At 37.8% G+C, this 20,754-nt stretch overlaps 1 long non-coding RNA gene across 1 annotated transcript in view; it reads left to right on the top strand.

The window, feature by feature from the left end:
* LOC149262879 (uncharacterized) overlaps window positions 1–20,754 on the top strand; it is a 74,646-nt gene that overhangs the window by 45,426 nt on the left and 8,466 nt on the right. The window lies entirely within an intron of this gene.

The following is a 20,754-nucleotide window of genomic DNA, read 5'->3' as shown; positions in this document are numbered from 1 at the left end:
GAATCACATACATCCTTAACATGCCCTCCAATATCCTGTTGACCCTCTCTGTCAGTCCATATGTATGTAGATGATAAGTTGTATTGAAGGCCAACTCTATGCCCAAACCTACAAAAAAGTCCTTCCAAAACTTGGAAGTGAACTGTGCATCCCTGCCTGACACAATCTTCTTTGGAATACCATGCAACCTGACCACATCTTGAATGAATACCTATGCCACATCACTAGCTGAGAATGTAGACTTCACTGGAATGAAGTTTTCAACCTTTGTTAACTTGTCCACAACAACCATGATGGAATCATGTTGCCTCATTGTCTTCGTTAACCCTATGATAAAGTCCATGGAAATGACCTCCCATTTCCACTCTAGAATCACGATGGACTGTAGCAGTCCACCTGGGTGCTTACACTTTGCTTTCACACATTGACAATTAAAACACCTAGCCACAAGCTCTGCTACACCCCTCTTCAGGTTAGGCTAATAATACAATCTCTTCACTCCTGTCACTGTCTTCTAATAACTTGGGTGACCCGAATATGGTTTCACATGAAACTCCCTCAAGATCACCTTCTTGTGCTCACTGTTGTCTGGCACATATATCATGTCTCTAAATCTAGGTACTCCATATGTTGTAAGGAAATAGTCCACATCATGTGCACCTGCACCTTAACCCATACTACCACCTGTACCTGCACATATAATATCACCTGTACCTATACCAATACTTTGCTACAACCTATGCACAATATCCATATACCTGACATCTTGCTGGTCGGCCTGCAAGATCCAATCTTGTAAGGCTGTCCCATAGGATCTCATAGTGGTCAAGTGATTTACCTATACCCACCTGCTGAGAGCATCTGCCACCCTGTTCTCTTTACCTTTGATATATCTAATCTCAAAATCGAACTCACTAATCATGGCCAACCATATAGCCTGTCAGGCATTCAAATTCGGCTGGTCAAACAAATACCTCAACCGAATGTGATCACTTATCAGTACAAATCTCTTGCCAAGAAGATATTGTCTCCACATCTTCTATGCATGTATGATCGATGCTAACTCAATATCATGTGTCAGGTAGTTCTGCTCATGCTCGTTTAGTTTTTGTGGCTCATAACATACCACCTGTCCATCCTGCATAAGGACCCCACCAAGTCCTCTCTTGCAAGCATCTGTGCATACTACAAACTCTTTGTCCGGATATGCAATTTGTAGCACTGGTGAATGTGTCAAAAACTACTTAAGACGCTCAAAAATAGCCTCACTCCTTTGTCCATTCAAACTTCTTACCTTTCCTTTGCAATGATGTGATAGGATAAGAAATCTGTGAGAAGTTACTGATGAACCTCTTATAATATCTTTCCAACCCCATGAAAGATCTCACCTCATCCACACTCTTAGGAGCTACCCACTCCATGATGGCCCTTATCTTCTCTGGATCTACTAAAATGCCCTCCTTGGAGACAACATGTACCAAGTAATGTACCTCAGTCTAAAAGAAACTACACTTGCTGAGCTTAGCATACAACTGATGCTCCCTTAACAACCTCAACACTGCTGCTAAATGATCGGCATGCTCTTCCTCATTTTTATAATATACCAATGTATCATCAATGAACACAATAACAAATTTATCCAAATATGGATGCACCACACAATTCATCAAGCACATAAACATAGCTGGAGCATTAGTTAGGCCAAATGGAACTGTAACAAACTCATAATGCCCATACCTGGTTCAGAAAGTTGTCTTGTACATGTACTCCTCTTTGATGTGTACCTGATGGTATCTGGATCTCAGATGAATCTTCGAGAACACTGTTTCTCCCTTCAACTGATCAAACAAGTCATCAATCCTCGGTAAAGGGTACATGTTATTGATGGTCACTTTGTTCAACTGCCTGTAGTCAATGCATAATTTGAGAGTTTTATCTTTCTTCTTCACAAAGAATATTGGTGCACCCCAAGGTGATACACTTGGCCTAATGTATCCCTTGTCCAACATTTCCCTTAACTGTAACTTCAACTCAACCAACTCTAGTGTTCTCATCTTGTAAGGTGCCTTTGATGCTGGAGCTGCCCCTGACACTAACTCAATAGAAAATTCTACCTCTTTATGAGGTGGAAACTCTGAGATGTCCTTAGGGAATACATCCTTGAATTGCTGTAGAACTGGGTACCTTCTCAACACATCTGCATCCTCAACGTCCTTACCCTTATCACGAGAAATGTGCACTGCAAATAAAATACACCATTTCCTGCTACTACACTTTGCCTGCATAGCTGTCACCATCCCCACTGATGTGGCTTTCTTCTTACCCTGCAAGACTCTCAGTTCCTTGTTGTCATCAATGCACTCAATGGATTTTTCATAACAATCTACCTTGGTTCTATGAAGATACAACCAATCCATGACCAACAAGATATTGTATAATCCCAATGGTAATACATTCAAATGTGTTGCTATAGACATACCATTCAATTTAATCAAATGCAAAAGATCTTACCCAATGATGAACTTGTAGAAATTTCACCGTAGATTAAACTGATTATGCAATGTACTAAAGAAAAATATTTAATCTACTTCTACAATCAAACTTGCGGAAGCTTAATTGATTTTGATCAAGATCAAACAAAACACATATAATAGAGAAGAAGATTCAGTCACACATGAAACACAAAAGAATACTCTGGGTAAAGCCTCAGCTAAAAACCCCGCTATCTATATTATCATACAAGTGGAAATATCTCAGGATTACACAAAGCTTTAGCTCACAAGCTATCCATCTCTCAGTACAATCCCTCACTACCGCTCATAGACAGGATAGACAACACATATGCCTTCCTTCAGTCCTCCAAGCCTCCTATTTCCTTGCGCAGTTTCTCCTGGGTCCTCAAGCTGCCACTTGTGTGTAATTACCTCACTCATTGCTCACAAAACTCTGAAATAACTGCACAATCCTCAAGGAAAGAATTCCTTCTGCATGCAAGAGATATCCTCATGGGATTATTCCTGCAACTGATAGTACACTGTCCCATCCTTTGATCTCAAGTAGGTCTCTATCTGAACTAACATGCATGAGTTATTTATGAGAGAAAATTTAGTTATCTGAAGTACACTAGTTGCATGCATGCATGCATTGACTAACTGAACTCACAATCAGTTCCACAAACTATTGGAACTAATCTAACTAGACTTAACTCAGTTAACTGAGCTAACTAATTACAACTCAAAGTACAACTCATCCTGATCTCCTTAATTAAGGGATAACTTCCTCAATCAAAGGGATAACTATTACATGTCTTCACATAGACTTCATGTTTGATTTTCTCTAACTAATTAACTCAAGATGAATTAATTAATTATTTTACAAACAACTGCTGAGCTCAATTTCGAATTTTAATTCACAATTTTAATTTAGGGTCTAATTAAAAATTGGAATGTATCCCAAAATGCTATCTATAGGAATGCTATTTTTAGCATTTCTTGTTGCTATTTTCAACGCTCCCTCTCAACAAGAAAGGTATTATTTGTCACCACGATACTGTCTCTGTGGAACTTGAATTTGCATTTTGACAATGCCTTTGTCAAAATGTCTGCATATTGATCCTCGGTCGAAACATACTGCAACAACATGATCCTCTTCACCACACAGTCTCGAAGATGATGATACTGGATATCGATGTGCTTGGACCTGTCATGAAATACTGGATTCTCAAAGAGTTTGATACAACTCTGATTATCGCAATAGATCACAGTTGGATCCATCCTCTGATCAAACAACCAAACTAGAATTTTCCGCATCCAAATGTCCTCACATGTTGCCTAGATTGCAGACATGTATTCAGCCTCTGCTGAGCTAAGTGCAACTGACCTCTATTTCCTGCTGTACCAAGAAACTGCAGCTGAACCAAGGTTGAAAATTCCTCCTGAAGTGCTCTTCCGATCTGATGGACTCCCTGCACAATCTGCATTTGTGAAGCCCTAAAGCTTCACTCCCTCTGTCTGTATATACCATAATCCATACTGATATGTGCCTCTGAGGTATCTCAGCACATGCTTAACTGCCTTCCAAAATAGCTTGGTAGGCTGAACCATATCTTGACTCAGCTGGTTCATTGTAAAGCACAAATCTGGTCGTGTGTTCACTAAATACATCAATGAACCCACAAGCTGCTGATACACAGTAGCAACTACTACCTCACCTGAAGTAGCATGCTCCTTCCTCTAGTTACCCGCTAGAGGAGTCTGCATAGGCTTGCATTTCTCCATGTGGAATCTCTTGAGTATGTCATTGGCATACTTGCCTTGAGACACAAACACTTCCCCATCCTTCTGCCACACTTCCATGCCTAGAAAGTAATGCATGAGGCCCATGTATTTCATCTCAAACTCTCTTGCAAGGTACTCCTTGCAAGACATGATCAACTGATCATCACCTGTCAATATCAGATCATCAACATAAAGAAAAATGATCAACTGCTTACCTTCTACCATGATGTGGTACAGGTTCACATCTGCTTCACTCTTTTTGAAGTCCAACCTGGTGATCGATCTTGGTGTACCAAGCACAAGGTGCTTGATTCAGCCCGTACAAAGCTCTCTTGAGTCAGCACACATGCGATTCACGATCGAAGGTCTCAAATCCTTCTGGCTGCTCTAAGTACACCTCTTCCTCAATCTTGCCATTGAGGAATGTAGTCTTCACATCCATCTAATGGATCTTCCAACCCATCTGTGTTGATAGTGCCAACATCGATTTGATAGATGAGTACCTTGCTACAGGAGCAAAAGTCTCATCATAGTCGGTCCCCTCGACCTGTGAGAAACCACGGGCAACAAACCTTGCCTTATGTTTCTCCACACTACCATCAGTTGCTTGCTTTACCTTGTAAAGCCAACGGGAACTCACCACTGACTTGTTCTTCGGTCTTGGAACAACATCCCAAACGCAGTTCTGAACTATGGAGTCATAGTCCTCCACCATAACATCAACCCAAATTGGCTGTTGCACTGCTTCCTCAAAGGAAGATGGTTCGGTCTCTACACACTCCCTAACAAGGGCCATGTAACCAGTGTACCGCTTAGGTGACCTCCTTTGTCTATGCTGAGAAGATGGCTCTCCCACATTCTCTCTCGCATCCATCAACAATCTGCTAGCTTCCCTTGAGCATTTCTGCCCATCTTTGGAAGACTCTGCATGAGTGGATGTCTCCACTCCTGGATCCTCTGCATGTGGCTGCTCCACATTAGTTTAAGGCTCCTCCTACTTAGGAACCAAAAGTTCCTCCTCTGCATGCAACTTGAGCTCCCTCTCAAGGGAAACTCGCATGCCCTTCAGCTCATCGAACTTAAGATCTCTGTAAACCACTGTCCTTTGATTGGTAGGCAAATACACCCGATAGTTGTGGGGAGTATCAGTGTACCCACAAGTATCCCTAACTCTGCTGTTGGCTCTAGCTTCTTTCGAACATCCTTGGTCACATGGCAATAAACCGATGAGCTAATGATCCTGAAGTGACCCATGTCTAGTCTCTTCCTGGAGAAAGCCTCCTCTAGTGTCTTCATCCCCAATATGCGATCCGGGCTTCTATTATGCAAGTATACCGCTGTATTGCATGCCTTAGCCCACAAATGAAGTGGTAGGCCTTGGTCATGCAGCATCGCCCGAGCAACTCCCACAATCGTTCTTTTCTTCCTTTTGGCCACCCCATTTTTCTATGGGTTATGGGGTGTCGTCAACTCTTGTTTAATTCCTTATGCTGCACAAAAGTCCTTAAACTCTTGAGAGACATACTCTCCACCATTTTCGCTTCACAAGGCCCTTAGCTTCTTTCCTGATTCTTTCTCAACCAAGGCTTTGAACTCACAAAACCTTGAGAAGGTTTGATCCTTATTCTGCATGAAATAGATCCACATCTACGAGAAAAATCATCAATGAAAATAACATAGTAACTTTGTTTGGCGGTGGAGGCTATCGAGAATGGTCCACACACATCTGTATGAACTTGCTCCAAAATTGCTTCAGCTCGACTGTCTTGATCCTAAAAGGAAAATTTTGCATACTTACCCAAGGTACAACCTTTGCATGTATCCACTTGCTCAAGTTTACCCTTGGGAAGTCCTGCAGAAATCTGCTGCATGATCTTCAAGGCCCCATGGTGCAAGTGGCCCAATCTTCTATGACATAGATCGCAAATATCTTGGCTTTTCACCAACTCTGCTTTGGAACTTAATGCAACACAATCAACTACCTCTAGCTTATAGAGATTCTTCAAACGAATCCCAATCCTCTTGGTCTGTTCCGTGCTGATGTGTCTCAGGAATGATTTTCCTTTACTAAAGGCTACATCATAGCCTTTGTCTTCCAACATTGCGACAGATACTGGGTTCTTCTTTAGTCCAAGCACATACTTTACATTAGTGAGGGTGAGAGGAGCTCCATGGTCCCTCTGAAACACAACCGTGCCTTCACTTGAAACACGGTACTTTCCATCATCACCCATCTATATGCGCATCTAGAGGTCCTTCTCCTCCAAGGTACTGAATAAACTCTTGTCACCAGTCATGTGGAATGAGGATCCACTATCCAGGTACCAAACAAAACCCACCATTGATGAAGCCATGCATGCGATGAGGGTGAAATCCAATTTAAACTGTGAGGCTAGTGCCTCACCATCTAATACTTTCGAGGATCCCTTCTTGGATTTCTTCTGTGGACAATTTGTTACATAATGGCCCACCTCATGAAAATTAAAGCATCACACTTTAGATTTGTGAATCTTCTTCCCACCATGGGAAGAACTTGATTTGGAATGGGAAGCATTCCCTTTTCATTTCCCTGCCTTACTTGCTAAGGCTAGATTTTCTTCATCATCATGCTTTGATGAAGAACCATCTCTGGTGCTTCTCCTGATCTCCTCTTGCATCAGATCCGACCACAGTCATTCCCAATCTGGCAGTTTCTCTCTTCCATTTATCGAGTCTTGGTAGCTATGCTAGCTCTTAGGAAGAGCAAGGAGAGCAAGACTCACCATGTCATCATCGGCTGTCGTGATTCCTACACTTCCAAGATCATCCCTGCAGGTGGTGAGCTTGTTCAGATATGTAGAGATTGTGTCGCCCTTTTCACAATTTATTTTCCAAAGCTTGTCTTTCAGCGCAAGCTTCCTCTGATTGCTGCTGTTCTGATATATATCCTTCAATGTTTTCCACATTGAAAATGGTGTCTCCTTCCCATGGAGACTCAAGACGATATGGTCTCAAACTCCCTCCAGAAGAATTCTCCTCGCTCTAGCCACATGTTTCTTCCATTTTGCCAATTCTTGGGCATTAGCTGCTGCTGGCTTGGGGACTTCTTGATCAATGAAGTCCTTCAAACTATTGTCCTCTAATACCACTTCCATGCGTCCTTCTAGGCTATATAATTTGAGCTGCCATCCAGGGCATACTCGAGTCTCAAACCATTGAACGCCATTGGTGAACTTTGAGATGTGATAAGAATTCGATTTCTATAATCAAGAACTTCAACCTTCGAACTTCTCCCTTCTTTGTATATTGTTCTCTGATTTGATCACCTTTGCTCGGATACCATGTAGAAATTTCACCGTAGATTAAACTGATTATGTAATGTACTAAAGCAAAATACTTAATCTACTTCTACAATCAAACTTACAGAAGCTTAATCGATTTGAGCAAGATCAAACAAAACACATATAACAGAGAAGAATATTCAATCACACATGAAACATAGAAGAATACTCTGGGGAAAGACTCAGCTAAAAACCCTGCTATCTGTATTATCATACAAGTGGAAATATCTCAGGATTACACAAAGTTTTAGCTCACAAGCTATCCAGCTCTCAGTACGGTCCTTCATTGCTACTCATAGACAGAATATAAAACACATATGCCTTCCTTCAGTCCTCCAAGCCTCCTATTTCCTTGCGCAGTTTCTCCCGGGTCCTCAAGCTGCCATCTGTGTGTAATTACCTCACACACTACTCACTAACCTCTGAAATAACCATGCAATCCTCAAGGAAAGAATTCCTTATGCATGCAAGAGATATCCTCATGGGAATATTCCTGCAACTGATAATACACTGTCCCATCCTTTGATCTCAACTGGGTCTCTGTCTGAACTGACATGCATGAGTTATTTATGAGAGAATATTTAGTTATCTGAAGTACACTAGTTGCATGCATGCATGCATTGACTAACTGAAATCACAATTAGTTCCAAAAACTGTTGGAACTAATCTAACTGGACTTAACTCAGTTAACTGAGCTAACTAATTACAACTCAAAGTATAACTCATCCTGATCTCCTTAATTAAGGGATAACTTCCTCAATCAAGGCGATAACTGTTGCATGTCTTCACACAGACTTCATGTTTGATTTTCTCTAACTAATTAACTCAAGATGAATTAATTAATTATTTTAAAAACAACTACTGAGCTCAAATTCGAATTTTAATTCACTATTTTAATTTAGGGACTAATTAAAATTGGAATGTATCCCAAAATGCTATCTATAACAATGCTATTTTTAGCATTTCTTGCTGGTATTTTCAATTGAACTCACTTCTTTATGCTTGTAGCCAATTGCACTAACCAATATTCTGCATGCAATTCCTTACTCAAATCACCCTTATCCACCAACTTGGGACTAATATAGTTATAATTAGATCTAGGGTCAATCAAAATAGAAATAACTTGATGAAAAATCTTACCGTCTATGTCAATGATATATGCCTGGTGCTTTGCCTATCTGTTTTCCATGGGTGCATAAATACAAGGAATTCTCTTCCCAACATCCCCAACAGTCTGTGCCTATTGTGCACTGTATATATTAGGCCTACCGCCTTGATTCTCTGGAAAATATCTCATAAGGTGTTCCTCACCGCATGTCTAACACTACAACCATCGAGTACCATTTCCTTTATGCTGCTACTGTGATCCATGTCCCTGTCTAGCCACATTAAAATTCTTTTGAGGTGCCACATTTTCTTTCTCCTCTACATTTTGAGGCCTTGCTCTCTTAGGCTGCCATTTACCTTTACCTTTGTCTTTCCCTTTCCATCCTTGTTGATATTCATTCTTACGCTTTGATTATTCATAGCAATGCTTTAATTTCCCAATGAATTCCTCAAGTGACTGAGGCTCATCATACTCAATATGATCTCTAAATGCTAATGGAAAACCACCGGCAAATCATTGAACTTTAGCCTTCTCATCTATAAGATACGGTACATACCTCAATAGGTCCGGAAACTTTGTCGTGTACTCTTCATCTGTCATTGACCCCATCTTTAGCTCATAGAATTATTTGGCCTTGCTATCGTAGTACCTTTCTGATAAGTACTTCTTCCTGAAAAGCCTCTTGAACTCCTGCCAACTCAAGTCATCCATCCTAATGTCTCTAACTCGCTTCACATATTCCCACCAAATGTCTGCTTTACCTTTCAAGATGAAGATAGCTATTCTGGCCTCCATGTTATCTGTTTACTAATGCAACTTAAAGAATTTGTTCATCCCAAGTATCCAAGCCTCTAGATCTTCCATCTTCTTCACATATCCATCAAAAGTAGGTGGAGTTTCTTTCTTAAATTCATCTAGCAAGTATCCTCTATCACTTCTCCTATAAGGATGATAACGATGACAATCATGATGTTTGTCAGAACCATAACTAGAATAGTACTTGTACTCATCACCCCTCCTATTCAGAGTGTCCAACAACCTGCCATCTCTCATTGTGTCAGCTCTATCTAATCTGTGTCTACTAGGAGACCTACTACCATATGCACCATTAGTTATGTCCTCCTATCCATGGCTGATCCAAAGTGGCCCTTGTCGCTAAAATTCTAACAAACTTTGAAGAAGTATTGTATTAACCTCTACTTGTTTCTCTTGTGCATGTATGTTCCTGCCATTGTCTGTCTTACAACTCCTTATTTATTCCTTCAATTTTCTCAATTTATCTACCAAATGAGAAGAGTTCCCACTATGCTTCTCATCTGATTCATAGGGATATTCCTTGTAGTCTACTATATTGCTATTCATTTTGACCTTGTTTCCTGCAAGGCATAATATGTCAGATAAACCAAATCATAACAAACTAACGTACTTTAGTATAATTTGGGGAGGTTACCTTGTCTACAAGATCATCCAAATCAATGTGATACATGTATAACATAATCATAACAACATATAGACATATACACATCAATACATGAACACATAAACATCATTCTAGTTAGAGTCCAATCATCAATGCATTACCATATCGACTAAACATACCATGACCTCATGCATGACAAAAACAACCATTACGCTACTGTACACATGGACGCATACAAACATCAACATGCATAAGCAATGCATAAGCAACCACACACACACATGGATGCATGCAATCAAGCATAAGCGAGCAATACCTGTAATGAAACCTACAAGAATGATACATGTAACCAAGCATACAAGAATGTAACCAAACATACAAGAATGTAACCAAGTGACATATAACAACATGTAAGCAACATATAAAAACATGTAAGCGACATATAACAACACGTAGGAAGTCATACACTCATGACGATGCACTCCACAACAACAACATCAAGTTCCTCATGACAAAATCACTACAACCATGATCAACATTATGCAATGCAACAAACACATGGAATGCAAGTGAGAGACACCCATGCAACTGACATGCATGCATGACCAGCACACAATCCATCTAGTCCGAGGGGTGAACCATACTATGATACTACTCAGTAACACCCTCTTCCCACATCTACCCAAGTAACTATCCAACTAGGGTAAACATGCGACGAGAAGCTACTATGGTTGGATTTGACCTCCTATGTGACCTTAAGGAAATGGAATCGATGGAAACACAACAAACATACCTTCCACATGGACCCCTGATAACCATGCCAACATTTCAGGCAGCTTGCCCTTGGGTTCCACTGAAACTTCTGATCACTTTCCCTATGGACACTCTCATAGGCTTGCATGCTAGCATCCAAGGACCAATTTGTCCAGTTCTATGCCAACGTCCCCAGGCTTTGAGCCGCTTTTTCCAGCCTAGAGCCCAGGTCGTTGCCTAGAATGGAATGATATCTTAAGAGCAGTAAAATAAAAGGGAAACAATGAAGTAGAAGCAATTATTTAAACAAGCCCTTAACCAAACCTCTACTAGCCATGACAAACATTTATTCAAACATATCACAAACATGTAATCTATAGGTGTAAACAACAAAATTAAGCATAAGGATCTCATACTTATATGAGAATCACCAAGAACCATTTTTTCCCTCATGTCTTTTGCTGCATTATAATCTATTAGGTCATAGATACATTGTCCATTCATTTACAAGTAAAAACATACTAAGATTCATACATAGATGATGTCATAAAACATACATATAAGGATCATAGTAAAAACATAAATACCATAAATATATCAGTAATAAAATCCACATATAAACCAATACATTTACACATGAAAACTAAGGGAATGAATTTCTCATAAATGAATGCAAAAACCAACCAGAGATGGGACTACCATGTTCCACCAGGCCATAGATTGGTTGAGCCAAGTCTCTCTTTAGCCAATCACCGCCATGCCATATTCTAAGAATGAATGTGGGACTCATAACCAACCGAAAAGAACCAAACAAGCATGGATGCTACCAGAGTTCTCAACCTATGCCATGAGAAATTTGAGTGCCTCCTAGTTTCCGAGGATCTATCGTAATCCACAGTCCCATCAAGGGATCACTAGGCCCTACATCGAGACCCAGTCTCTAGGCTTTATCGTACATCTCATCTTGGGACCACTAGGCCCAACAGAGAGAAATCCACCTCTTGGATTTATCGTATATCCCGCCATTCACTGACAAGGATTCCTAGGCCCATCGAGGCACACAATCCTGGCTTTACCGCAACCCACAGTCTAGATCAGGGGTTACTAGGCTAGTGGAGTTACCATGATCCACAGTCCAGTTTAGGGACCACTAGGCCAAGTGTTTGTGATTTCGGAGCTCCACCCCATTGAGCTTCGAATCCATCCAACAATCCATCTCAACCGAAGTATGAGAACCCATCTCATCAAGGTTATTAGGAAATGGCAAGGCTAGGATGAAAACACTGTCACACCTAGAAAAACCCATGCCATGATAGAAAACAACCACATGCAACACCATGCATTCCGAATCTAGCAAGGGAAATACACATGTAAATCGAAACCTGCAAAGAATCTTGCTGTAGCTATTTGATCCTTCCTTTCCCTGCTTGATCTTTTCTTCCTATTTCCTTCTTTGCCTTTCTCGATCCAATGCCAAAATGCTCCAAGAAAACTCTAAGTGTCCAAGAGTGAGAGAGAGAGAGAATAATGAGAGAGCTCCAAAACTGAACTGCCAAAATGTTACCAATTGATACTCATAAGCCTTTTTATGATTGAGGCCTCTATTTTCTTCATTTTCCTCCTCACATACAACCTGTGACCTTTCACCTCCAATTTCTCCTAATTGCCATTATTTTCATAAATAAATGTGCCAAAAATTCCATTTTTGCCTTTCCAAAGCCTTAGCCATTGCCTTTACCAATTTCCTTAGCCATAAACAACCAAATGAACACCCCTAGGATGTCTTTCCCAACATTCAACTTGGAATAAGTGTCCCATCAATCATCGTTATTATTTTTAAATTTTATTACATGGAATTTTCACCAAGGCCGTTACACTGTCCTCACATGTGCCATGTCTTCTTTCGTACTTGATCAAGCTTTATCTTGCATGGTGCATGGTTTTCCTTGCATGCAACATGACCTCAACACATAACATATCATATCCCCATATCCTCAGCTCATAACATATCATATCCCCATATCCTCAAAACATAACATTATAATACACAAAAGATGCTCAACAAATTACATTATCCTCAACACAATGTAATGATCATCTACCGAAAATAACATGTCCTTTGACTTTTCTACAATTATAAAACTACAACAAATAGAATGAACCCAACAAAAGATCCGAGTAATGCAAAATCACACCAATAATAGATAATTCCATTTTATTATTTTGGAGAAGAGTTAAAACAATATCTACAACGAACCAGAATTTATCTTGTTTGCCAATGTGTTATGAACCAAATGCACCAAAACGCTCCAAAGATAAGCCCCGCGATTATCAGGAGCCCCTATTCGATCACAATGTTACATGCTGAGAATATGAGCATATGATGCAGTGCCAACGAACCATAAATGATGCACCTTCCATTAATGCTAGTACCATTTCCTCATCTTCTATGGACATAACATTATAATTGACAAAATGAAAAATTTGATCAATGAAGAGGATGCCAATGTCATAGATGATGATATCATGGCCATTAACCAACGTTCTCCCCATTCTCAGCTCGATCCAGAAATTAATGAACCCAAAGTCGCTTTTGATATCGAAAATATGCACTAATTTACACAGTTGTTAGTTTTTTTTGTTTTTTGTTTTCATTGTTAATAAAGCAAATAAGTCTAGAATATATTCTACAACCCAATAGTGAACAATGGCAATATTTCTTCGAAATTCTGAGTTGTCACTGAATTTGAAAATAAAAATTAATTTCCATACATCACATTTATATGTATTTCTATATATCAAAAAACATATCGCATCTATCACTCAACCAAAGCTCCACAAAAAGAATAATAATAAAAAATTAACATTAATTTCTATATGCACCCCTTGTCCTCCCAAAAAAATTGTGTCCTAATTTTATCCCTACTGAATAAAGTTTCCAATAGGAAGCTAAGAAAACTAAAAGCTGCGCACAATGAAATGTCCCGTTCATAGCAATAAAACACTGTCAAAGCACTCGCATAATTCGAAACACTACGAAAAAGCTCGATATTTCATTTTGTAATGCTTAAGTGTAAATCAATTTTTGTAAGTAATTTGCTTATAGACATATATAATTTGTTTACTTAAAGAAAATATGTATTTAAATAACTCCTACTGAAGATAGAAACCTATTTTTATTATATGAAGGTTTTCCTTGTGTGAAACTCATATTAAAGCTTATATTTTAAGTCATACAAGTCACAATAGTCAATTGTGAATGCGCATTTGTAAACCGTTGAAAAGAGACAAAATTTCAAAATTGCTTATGCACCACCCATTAAACCGCACAAACACACAGTAAAAACTCCACACAATGAAAATTAACAATTTTAGTCACTATGTTCTCCCGCGAATACCCTATCCTCTGCAAAGATTCATAGTTCTAAAATCAAAGCTGTACATAATTTCCCCCCGCACATACTTCGTACTCCACAAAATAAAATATTCGTACAACGAAACACGATAATATTCCCCTCTCTCCTGCACATACACCATCCTCCGTAAACATTCATACGATATGCAATCAAGAAATTTGTAAAAGTATTAGATTTGTTCAGAAAATAAATAACTTATATTGTAAGTCATAGAAGTTACAATAGTCAATCGTAAATGAGTATTTGTAAAGCATTACTGAGTACACAAATAGCTAAGTGCAAGTGATTGTATGTTACTAAATATGGAAAAAAACAGAATTACAAAATTGCGTTATGCACCACCCATTGTCCTACACAAACCCACAGTAAAAAAACCACACAATGAAAATTAACAACTTTAATTATTATGTTCTTCAGAAAACACCCCATCCTCTGCAAAGATTTCATAGTTTTAAAAGAAAATATTTATGCAATTTCTCTCCCGCACATACTTCGTACTCCACACAACAATATTCTCCGCTCATAGATCTAAAATCAAACCTCTATCCAATTTCTCCCCAGACCATACTTCGTCGACAACAAATCTCCATACAAAGAAACATAATAATATTCTTCGCTCTCCTGCACATACCTCGTCCTTCGTAAACATTTATATGATATACCATCAGGAAATGTGTAAAAGTATTAGATTTGTTCGAAAAATCAACAAACATACCCCATCTTCATTAATTTCCACATGCACCCCCAGCTGCCCCAGAAATACTTAGTCCTAATAAAAGCTCCCCACAATGAAATCTATTGCAAAAACTTCATATCCCATCCTGATCAATCTCTACGCAATTTCTCTCCCACACATACTTCGTACTCTGCACAATAAAATCTCCACGTAATGAAACATAATAATATTCCTTGTTCTCCTGCACATACTTCGCCTTTCGTAAACATTCACACAATATACAATCTGAAAATTTGTAAAAATATTCGGTTTGTTCGAGAAATCGACAAACATATACCATCTCTGCACAATAAAAGCTCAACACAATAGAAGATAATAATATTCCTTGTTCTCCTACACATACCTTCATACGATACATAATTATAGTTCTCCCGAAAATACCACATCCTAATTTCGTCTTTTCCATATAATAGCAACACAGTAATATCTCCGCACATACCCCGTCCTCTACAAAGATTCAATTCTAGGACTGATGCTCAGAAAAATACTAAAATAATTGATTAAAGTCTATCTCCTCACAACTTCCTCTGCACACATTTCTTCTTCCGCACATACCTTCATAAAATACATAATCATATTTCTCCTGAAAATACCCCGTCCTATTTTTGTCTTTTCCACAAATCTTAAGGCAGTAAAATCTTTGCACAAAGAAATCTCATGCACATACCCGTCCTCTGCAAAGATTCATTATAACACTAATTCTTAGAACAATACTAAATTAATTGATTAACGCTAGTCTCCACACAACTTCCTCCGCACATGCTTCTTCTATAGACACTTCCTTTGTATAATCACCTTCGAACAACTACACGCTTTCTCCGCACAACCACCATTGTACGAGTTTGACCTATTAAATTTTAGCTAGACTGAACTTGCATTAGGGGAATTTTGAGGTGTAAAATGGGCCTCCTAAACAAAATGTACAACAAAAATAAACTTTATAAGAACCAATAAGATTCAAGATGATGATGTCAACCATGGGGGATGATTCACCATTTTTGGAGTAAAAAAATAAAAAGTTTAAAAAATAACAAAACTACTTTTTCAACTCATATTTTCGACTTATCTCCCTAAGGTTTTACTCAAATTTCGAGTGGGAGTACTCGTTGGATGAAAATTTTGATTCATCATCCAAGGGGTACCCATCTTGCATACTTTTGATGGACCAATACATGAAAAAATGTGATTGCAATCATATTTTTCATGTATTTCTCATCTTTCATGTAGCAGGGTTCATCAAAAGTATGCAGCATGGGTACTCCTTGGATGAGGAATCAAATTATGCATTCAATGAGTGTTTCTTCTCGAAATTTGAGTAAACCCATAGGGAGATAAGTTGAAAATACGAGTTGAAAAAGTAGTTTTTTATTTTTATTTTTTCCCTTTTAAAATTTGGTGATGTAATCTAATCGTATTTTATTATTTCCACTATTATTTTATAATTTCCTTATGAGGCCCATTTTAGACCTCAAAATTCCTCTAAAAGAGATCAACAAGCACTCCCTGATGTTGATCTGATAAAGTAGATCAAGACTTCATATTCTGGAAAAATCAGAACATTGAAATTAACAATATTAATCATTTTGTAAAGATACATAACTCTAAAATATAAATCTCTACGCAACTGCTCTCTTGCACAAACTTCGTAATCTGCACAGTAAAAGCTCCGCACAATGAAACATGATAATATTCCCCATTTTCCCACACATACCTCGTCCTCCATAAACAATGATATGATATACGATCTGGAAATTTGTAAAAATATTTGTGCAAAATGACTTGTGTAGCCTGCTGCCACTACCCCTTGCCTACACAAAGGACCTGCAATTGTGCCAATTTTGTAATCATGGGGAGAAGCAATACCATAATTGTGTCAGTGTTAATGTCAGAGCACTCATTGAAAAAATGGCCAATTAGAAAATATTTTTTTGTTTGTTTTAAATCAATTTTCAGGTACTGACAAATACAAAAAATAAACGCTCTCCACCAGGGGAATTAAGTCCCATCAGAAGATGCTAGGCCAATCAGAAATTAGAATTAAAATTTCTAGGAACCCTTTGCACAGTGATTAGGGAATTTTGAGGACTAAAATGGGCCTCCTAATAAAAATGTACAACCAAAATAAGCTCTATAAGAACAAATAGGATTCAAGATGATGATGTCAACCATGGGGGATGATTCACCATTTTTGGAGTGAAAAAGTAAAAATATTAAAAAATAATAAAATAATAAAACTATTTTTTCAACTCATATTTTTAACTTATCTCCCTAAGTTTTAGTAAAATTTTCAGTGGGAGTACTCATTGGATGCAAAATTTAATTCCTCATTCAAGGAGTACCCATGTTGCATACTTTCGATGGACCCTACTACATGAAAAATGAGAAATACATGAAAAAACGTGATTGCAATCACATTTTTCATGTATTTTTCATTTTTTGTGTTGCATGGTCCATCGAAAATATGCAACATGGGTACTCCTTGGATGAGGAATCAAATTTTGCATCCAACGAGTGTTTCCACTCGAAATTTGAGCAAACCCATAGGGACGTTAATGAGTTGAAAAAATAGTTTTTTCTTTTTTCCCTTTAAGATTTGATGATGTAATCTATTCTTATTTTATTATTTCCACTATTATTTTATAATTTCCTTAGGAGGCCCATTTCAGACCTCAAAATTCCCCTAATGTCTCCCACACACTTTTCTTCTGCATAATACTGATTTTTAAACAACAAAACCCACTTGACATCACTCATTCGATACAATGTATCACACAATTTCATATTTATTTAACTTCATATGTTTCTACCTCACTCGCAAAATAATTACACGTGCTCGTTATACACAAAAACAAGAAATATAGGGCTAAACGACATTGAGAACGAACACCACTACCAGCAGAGCAACCTTATAATACATAACCAGAAAATCAATTGCATAAAGCTCTAGATCTATGCAAAATAAGGAATTTGCTTAGAATGACAAAGCATAGATGAACACACCTTCGACTTTCAATTATGCCTAAATGGCATCTCTAAATATCGTATAAAACACAAACATAGATTGGAGATGCCATCTAGGCTCAATTGAAAATAAAAAATGTCTTTTCCAATATATCATTTATCTGGAAAACAACCAACGTTCAACTGACCACGACTTTTGCTCCTCAAGAAGAGAAACTTATATTTCTACTCGTAGAGAGATGACAATTGTATTGAAACAAAGTAACCGATGTTATTTCCTTATCACAGTTTAATTGTCCTCATTATTATCTAGATACACTGTTATCAATGCAATATTGACCACGTCCAAACATGAGAAGTGACAATAAGTTATTTAATGCAATTGGTATCCGAATACGAATTAATTACCATAATTTCTATAATAATAATAAATGAAAATTGAATTAAAATAAAGCAACCGACATTATTTCATAATCACGGTTTAATCTTCCTCATCGTTATCTAGATACATTGTTATCTAGTCTAGATTTTTAATCGTCGCAACGCCTTCAATGCAATATTGACGACGAAAAGTCAGCGAAATTGATGGTAAGAAATCTCACGAAATATGAAACAATTACCATAATTGATACAATAATCACAAATGAATTGATTGCTATATATTTGAGAAATTCGACATGTGAGTTATCCTTTTGAATTGAACTAAAAAGATTTCATGCAAATTTCACACATAAGTGTATCGATATCGATTTGCAAGTACTAATAATAAAGTGAGTGCAAAAACTATCTACCAAAAATGACAATTTCTGCAATCGCACTAGCAATAGATAATGGAAATTTAATAATACAGATGAGAGCTGAAGGAATATATAGAATGAACAAAATCTTATATTGTTTGTTAGTTTTCTATGGTCCAAGTGCACCAAAACACTCCGAAGAGAATCCCTACTCCATCACAATGTTCTGTGCGGAGAATATGGGCATATGATGTAGTACGAACAAACTAGAAATGATGCACTTGTCATTGATTGTAATATGATATCCCCATATCCTCAACACATAACATTATAATCAACAAAAGATGCTAAGAACATATTAAAATAATATATTATCGTCATCACAATGTAATAATCGCCTACCGAAAATAACAAGTCCTGTGAATTTGCTACAACTATAGAACTACAACAAATAGAATGAACCTATCAAAGAAACTGAGCAACACAACAATACACCAACAATAGATAATGACATGCTATTAATTAAGAGAAGAGTTAAAGAAATATCTACAATGAACAAGAGCTTATATTTTTTGCCTATGTGTTATGATCCATTTGCACCAAAAGACACCAGAGATAAGCCCTACCATTATCAGGAACGCCTACTAGATCACGATGTTATGTGTTGAGAATATGGGCATATGATGTTGTGCCAAAGACCGAGGAATGGTGCACCTGTCATTAATGCTAGTATCATATCCCCATCTTCTTTGCACATAACATTATAATCGACAAAATGAAAATTTTTATCAACGAAGAGGACACCAATGACAAAGATGATGAGATCATGGCCATTGACCAATGTTATCCCCCTTCTCAACTCAAGCCAGAAGTTAATGAAGCCAAAGTTTCTTCTGATATCGAAAATATGTACTAATTTACACAACTGTTAGTTTTTTTTTTTTCATCATTAATAAAGAAAATTAGTCTAGAATAGCTTTTACAACCCAATAGTGAACAATGCCAATCTTTCTTTGAATCCCATCTTTCACACAATCAAAGCTACCAAGAAAGAATAATAATAATAATAATAATAATAATAATAATAATAATAATAATAATAATAATAATAATAATAAATTAAAATTAATTTCACAACAATCACACCAGCAATAGATAATGCCATGCTATTAATTCGGAGAAGAGTTAAAGTAATATATACAATGAACAAGGTCTTATATTGTTTGCCGATGTATTATGATCCAAATGCACCAAAACGATTTGAAGGGAAGCCCTACGATTATTAGGAGCCCCTACTCGATCACAATGTTATATGCTGAGAATATGAGCAAATGATGCAGTGCCAACAATGTTGTGTGTGGAGCCTGATTACCTTCTGTATTCCAAGGTATCGCCGCATTGGACCCTATTTCGTAATGGGGCGGCAACGCCGCCCGTAAAATATTTGCTGTAGGGGGGGTCCAGGGGGGGGCAGCTATGACCTTTGGGAGCCCCCTTTGGCGGGGGGATCGGGGGTAGTGCCCCTGAAGCTAAAAATAGATGTAAAATTGCTTTGTAAAATGTTGTAATTTCGTAGTCAATCTGGGCCATTCATTAGGCGGAGATCCGACGGTAGAAGTTATGTTTAATTTAGGGTTTTTTTCCGTAGAAGGCAACCCCTCGCTATATATGAGGAAATTGTTTGCGTCTATGTAGAAATGTATTCTGAGTGAGGAAGAGAGAGGAGATTGAGAGCGAAGAGGGAATTACAACGGATCTGCTGTAGGTTGTATCTCTTCAGTTTTCAGGATAATATAAAAGGAAGGGCTAGCTGTTTCTCTGTGGACGTAGCCCAAACTAGGTGAACCACTTATATTTGTGTCTCTCTTGTTTTATGCGTCTTTTTGTGTGTTTATATTTCTGCAATATTTTATGTGTTCCATTGCTCTATAATATATAATTTTCTAACAACTAGTATCAGAGCTGAAGGTCTATTTGGCTGATAAACTTGCAGGAGAGAAGGGTTCCTGGTTCGAGTGGGAGCAAT

Source organism: Pinus tabuliformis, chromosome 6 (genome assembly GCF_031772625.1).
Source record: "Pinus tabuliformis cultivar Carrire ecotype Pingquan chromosome 6, CPIR1, whole genome shotgun sequence".
In the NCBI taxonomy this organism is placed as follows: Eukaryota; Viridiplantae; Streptophyta; class Pinopsida; order Pinales; family Pinaceae; genus Pinus; species Pinus tabuliformis.
This window is presented reverse-complemented; position numbering and strand designations above follow the sequence as displayed.